Consider the following 6,161-nt stretch of genomic DNA (forward strand, 5'->3'; position numbering starts at 1 on the left):
AACAGTTCATACAACTAAAAAAAAAAAGATGGACATTTCTCTAAAGAAGACACACAGATTGTAAATAGGCACATGAAAAGATGTTCAACATTGTTAATTATTAGAGAAACGTAAATCAAAACTTCAAAGAGGTACCACCTCACATCAGTCAAAACGGCCATCATTAAGACGTCCACCAAGAAATGCTGGAGATATGATCCTGCAGTCCTACTCTTGGGTATATATCTGGAGAAAACTCTAATTCGAAAAGGTACATGCAACCCAATGTTCATAGCTGCACTCAGTCGAGACACGGAAGCAACCTAAATGACTACAGACAGATGAATGGATAAAGATATGGGATGATCCCCTGGAGAAGGGCATGGCAACCCACTCCAGTATTCTTGCCTGGAGAATCCCATGGACAGAGGAGCCTGGTGGGCTACAGTCCATGGGGTCGCAAAGAGCTGGACACAACTGAAGTGACTTAGCATGCAGGCACATGTGATAAATTTGAAATGCCTGTGATGTTTCTAAGATAGAATGGTAGGCAGCTGAGAGTCTGGAGCACAGAGGAGAGGATTAGGGACATATTTTAGAAATAACACTGTAGGGATAAGATTTTAGGCTTGGAGATGGGTAAGCTCTCCTAGGAAGAAAGAGTAAAGGGAGAAGAAAGGAGAGCTAGAGATTGAGCCTGGAGAATTAGCCAGGTGTAGAGCTATGCCACTAAAAGAAATATTGAGGGCAGTTAAGAGGAGCATGTGGTTTGGAGAGGCTTCCCCAGTGGCTCAGCAGTAAAGGATCAGCCTGCAATGCAGGAGCCATAGGAGATGCAGGTTTGATCGCTAGGTCGGGAAGATCCCCTGGAGGAGGACATGGCAACCCACTCCAATATTCTTGCCTGGAGAATCTCATGGACAGAGGAGCCTGGCAGACTACAGTCCATAGGGTCACAAAGAGTCGGACATGACTGAAGCGACTTAGCACTCACATATGCGTGGTTTGGAAAGGAACCTGATGATTTATATTTGGAACTTGCTAAGTTTGAGGTGCACACTACAGTCTTGTTATTTCTAGTGTCATGCCTGGGCAAAATGCGTAGGTCCCCTTCAGAATGTGAATGCCATATTTATATTTTACTTTGTGATTTGGTCTTATGATATCTCTGTGAATTTTCAAAATAAAACATTACTAATCATGTTCATGATGGAGTTTGGAGCAGTAGAAACAATTCTGCTAAGATCCATGACACTGCAGCTGTTTCTGAATTATAGAGATAAATAATTTTCTATGTCGCCAGTCCTAAACAATAAGTGGCTATTTCATTTTGAGTAATGGACAGGAGATGAAGAAAGAAGAGTTGTCCAACATTGAGCCAATGTGCTTTATGGGAAGTACACGAGCTGGGAATGCAATGAAAATACACATATATTGAACATTTACCATGTGCCAGGTTCTGTGCTGGGTTTTGGGGATAACTCAGAGAACCAGACATAAAAGTCTTAGATTTTACAAATAAGTAAGGAAGATGGGAAAAATTAACCTGCAAATAAAATAGCCACAATGGGTGGCAAGTGCTGTGAAAGAAACAAACAAATACAGGAAATACATGGGAAAGGTGGTATGGCACTTTGAGTCTAGAAAGTGTCTTTAGAGAAATTTTCCTTGGGTAAATTTACTTAAGTCGACATTTACTTTAGTCGATTTCTGACGGATGAGGAGTCATATCAAGATGTGGGGACATGGTTTGCTATTGATAAATCACCAAATTGTTTTTTTTGCAGAATTTGCCCCTGAAAAGTTAAAGCAAGCTGAAGAGCTCATACTACAATATGGGCAGTATGGGTACACCGAGGTGGGGGAAGCTGTTGGAAATGGTCTGCCCCCACAGGTAGTATTTTATCATTGACATTGTTTAAAATTGTGTGCACAGGGTGATAACAAAAAGTAGACTGATATTTAGTCAATTTTACTATTATTTAAAAATTTTTTTACAGACAACAGCCCCACCATGGGCTGAATGATGGCCCTCAAAAAGCTGTGTCTATATTCCAATTACTAGAAACTGTGAATATTACCTTACATAGTAAAAGAGTAAAAATTACCTTATATAAAAAGATTTTGAGAACATGTATCAGATTATCCTTTCATAAGTTGAATGCAGATATTAGATCTAAAAATTAAGCTACCCAGTTCTTAAAATAAATAGATACATGCTTTAATAGAGTTATCACTGTAGAATTCAATGCCATGTTGGGAGAAATGCTTTTTTTTTATTTGGCTGCACTGGGTCTTAGCTGCAGCATGTGGGATCTAGTTCCCCAATCAGGGATTGAACCTGTGTTCCCTGCATTGGGAGCACAGAGTCTTAACCACTGGACCACCAGGAAGTCCCCAAGGAGAAATGTTTCTTACATACAAGTTTGCTTACAGCCAAGTTACTTAATCCAAGTTAACTTGCCTGGCCATGTAGGCATTTTTCTTCGTTTGTTTGTTTTTAATATTTATTTAGCTGTGCCATGTCTTCGTTGTGGCATGCGGGATCTTTAATTAGGGCATGTGAATTCATAGTTGTGGCATTGTGGGATCTAGTTCCCTGGTCAGGGAGTGAACACTGACCCCCTGCATTAGGAGCATGGAGTCATAGCCGCTGGACCACCAGGGAAGCCCCCATGTAGGTGTTTTATATTGTCATTCCTATTGGAGAAGGAGGCCTCCTGATAGCTCAGGTGGGCCCTCTCAAGGCAGGATTACAGTCCTGGGCCTGGCCACAAATTTAGGTTTAGATATTAATACTTATCAGCATTAGGAAGACTGAATCACACTTACCAAACTCACAAGGCCAGCAGGTGACAAAATTCAAGTGTTTAAAAATATTTACTAATTTAATAAATGATGAGGAACTTCTGTGTGTTATTCAGTGTACTGTCTCTGCTTACAAACAAGTGACATATAAGGTGAGATTACATTTGGAATTACAGCTAGGTGATGACATCAGAGCAAGCAGAGGAAGTTTAATGAATGGTTTTATACCTGCGGTAGGCAGGCTCTGAGATGGCCTTCAATGATCTCTTTAATGAAAGTACAGTATTCACGCCCTCCTGTGATCTCCCCTTGTGTGTAGGTGTGCACTCACTTCTACTAAATAGAATGCAGCAGAAGGGATGTCACATCTGAGATTAGGTTACAAAAAGACTACGGCTTCATCTTGAGAGCTCCCTCTTGTTCTATTGCTCACTCTGAGGAGAGACAATTGCTATGTTGTGGGCTGCCCTATAGAGAGGCCTCTGGCTAACGACCAGTGAGGAACTGAGGTCTTCGGCCAATATCTCACAAGGAACTGAATCCTACCATCAACCACATGAGTGACCTTGGAAGCAGATGCTCCCAGCAATCTCATGAGACCTTGAGCCAGAGGCACCCAACTAAGTAGCACCCAAATTCCTGACCCTCAGAAGCTGTGAGATAATAAATGTTTGCTGTTTTAAGGCACTAAGGTTTGGGGTAAGTTGTAACCCAGCAATAAATAACATAACACCAAACATATAACTTTTGAAGTACTAATTTAAAAATACTAAAAGACAATAAGAAGGGAAATAAAACTAACAACTACAATAGTAGTTTTCATGGATATACTATTTTAATAGTTTCTTCGGCAGTCTAATCACACTGACTAGATTCCCTATTAGTGGTTAATTTCATCCAGTTTATGTTGAGTCTTACTAGTTTTATTCTCAGGGAGTGACATTTTATCCAACTTCTGGATGCATCTAACTATGGACTCCAAAAAACTAAGTATACACACTGATAACTAAATATGTATTGATTCATTCATACTGAATTTATTTTGTCTACTGGAGACTAGAAAAGAATCCAAAATGGCATACGAAATAATTCCCTGGTCTTTTTTTAAAGTTAATGTTCACAGGGCAGACAGATGTTTAATTCATTTAAAAAAAAATACTCTTTTTTAACAAAAGGAATAAATGTTCAAAGTCCAACTTTTTGAAAAAAACAGAAGCAAAGAAGAAGAAAGTGAAAGTTAACTTTGAACCTGCTACTCAGAAAGGACTGTTACTGAATGCACTATTGATTTTAGTTGACAACAGTTGCCTATTCTATTTTTTTAAACATCACAAATAAGACTTTTTGTCACCATTAAATATCTGAATTTTGAACAGATTCTTGAACTAATGGCTCCTATCTATCATCTCATTCAACTTTAGCATTCAACTCATCCACAAACTACTACCTTTATTATGAAGCTCCATCAGTTCACCCAATTCAAATGTTTGCTTCTTAGGATTTTTACTTTTCTAACAAGTAATCATAGAGAGGATAAAATGATTGGCAAGGCTTTTTCTATATCTTTCTCAATGCTATCTGGAATCAATTTATTGACAACTTTTTTCAAGTTATTTGTCTGCACTTCTCAGGTCATGATTCCAACCATCTTCTTCCGGATTTGGTGAACTTGTTGGTGCTTCCTTAACACAAGAGGGCTTCCAAATCTGACTATTGTGGTTTTTAGTAAAACCACAACAGAATAGATGAAGCAAATAACCATTGGTAGTCTTGATATCAACATGAGATTCAATCATGGCCTGCCACTTTTGGAACATTTTGGAACACAGTTTATCATGGCTACGATCCATACCATGGAAGCTGATTGGCAGTTTTTGCCCTAAACGGTCTCAGCACTTAGCTTGGATTTTCTACATGAAACTCCATTATTCTGCAGATTAGCAAAGCTCACTTTTAAAACATGACACTGAGGCCGTCAGATGCAATTTTGATTCCTTGAGTTCTCCTGACTGTTTATTCAGTATTTCATATATTGAACATAGCTGCTACTTTCACATCATACCAATTTTTCCTAGAGAATGGATTAATCACTTTCGTCTTGGCAACCTTTTTGCCACTTTTCAGAAGGCACTTGTTTTTGCCCCCTGCCATGGTGCTCTCCAAGAGCCAAAAGACCTATTTGTTTATTCTTTTAAAGATTGGGAAAACATTCTATTCTTGGTTAACTTGCTAATTGATTTTTCTAAAACTGTTTCCTTAATGAAATATCATATCTGCAAGTTTAACTTTATATATCTAATATTTAATAACTTAGTATAAGTAATATTAATATTTAGTACCACAAGCAGAGATATTACTTTGCCAACAAAGGTCCGTCTAGTCAAGGCTATGGTTTTTCCTGTGGTCATGTATGGATGTGAGAGTTGGACTGTGAAGAAGGCTGAGCGCTGAAGAATGGATGCTTTTGAACTGTGGTGTTGGAGAAGACTCTTGAGAGTCCCTTGGACTGCAAGGAGATCCAACCAGTCCATTCTGAAGGAGATCAGCCCTGGGACTTCTTTGGAGGGAATGATGCTAAAGCTGAAACTCCAGTACTTTGGCCACCTCATGCGAAGAGCTGACTCATTGGAAAAGACTCTGATGCTGGGAGGGATTGGGGGCAGGAGGAGAAGGGGACGACAGAGGATGAGATGGCTGGATGGCATCACTGACTCGATGGATGTGAGTTTGAGTGAACTCCGGGAGTTTGTGATGGACAGGGAGGCCTGGTGTGCTGCGATTGATGGGGTCGCAAAGAGTCGGACATGACTGAGCTACTGAACTGAACTGAACTAACATTATAAACACTTTATTCAACAAATTTATTTACATTATCTAATTTGACTTTCATTATAACTTGTGAGGTAGGCATTAATATTACTTTCATTTTCAGAAAAATAAACTAAGGCTTAGAGAGGAAAAATAATTTGCTCACACAGGATCACAAAGCTAAGCAGTTTCCATTCTAGATTCCATTCTAGTTCTGTCTGGCTACAAAATTTACACTCATACCTTTCTGCTATAGTTTCTCCCTCAAACTTTCCCCTTTATTTTTCATTAAAAAAAAAAGTCATTTTAAAAAACTTTCATATTTAGAAAAGTCGTCATATCCCAGTTATTAAAAGACTAACCTAATTTACCCATACCTCTGTTCAACTCCTTTGAAAGTTTTTTGAAGTTAGTGTCTCAAGGCAAATATATTGAGATCTAAAGGAAATATACATGAATAAAATTCTTTCCCTGCTGAAATAAAACAGTGGATGTTACCAGTGATTTGCCTTGTTTGAAATTGGAACTATCATCAGAGAACCAATTTCCATTTATATAAAACTACA

The 6,161-nt window shown here is 38.7% G+C and overlaps 1 pseudogene; it reads right to left on the minus strand.

Annotated features, from left to right (window-relative positions):
- Nucleotides 1–4,211: 4,211 nt before the first annotated feature.
- On the minus strand, nucleotides 4,212–4,938 carry LOC105004151 (annotated as a pseudogene).
- Between the last annotated feature and the right edge of the window lie 1,223 nt (nucleotides 4,939–6,161).

The sequence above is a fragment of the Bison bison genome, unplaced genomic scaffold (genome assembly GCF_000754665.1).
Source record: "Bison bison bison isolate TAMUID 2011002044 unplaced genomic scaffold, Bison_UMD1.0 scf7180017864472, whole genome shotgun sequence".
Taxonomy (NCBI): Eukaryota; Metazoa; Chordata; class Mammalia; order Artiodactyla; family Bovidae; genus Bison; species Bison bison.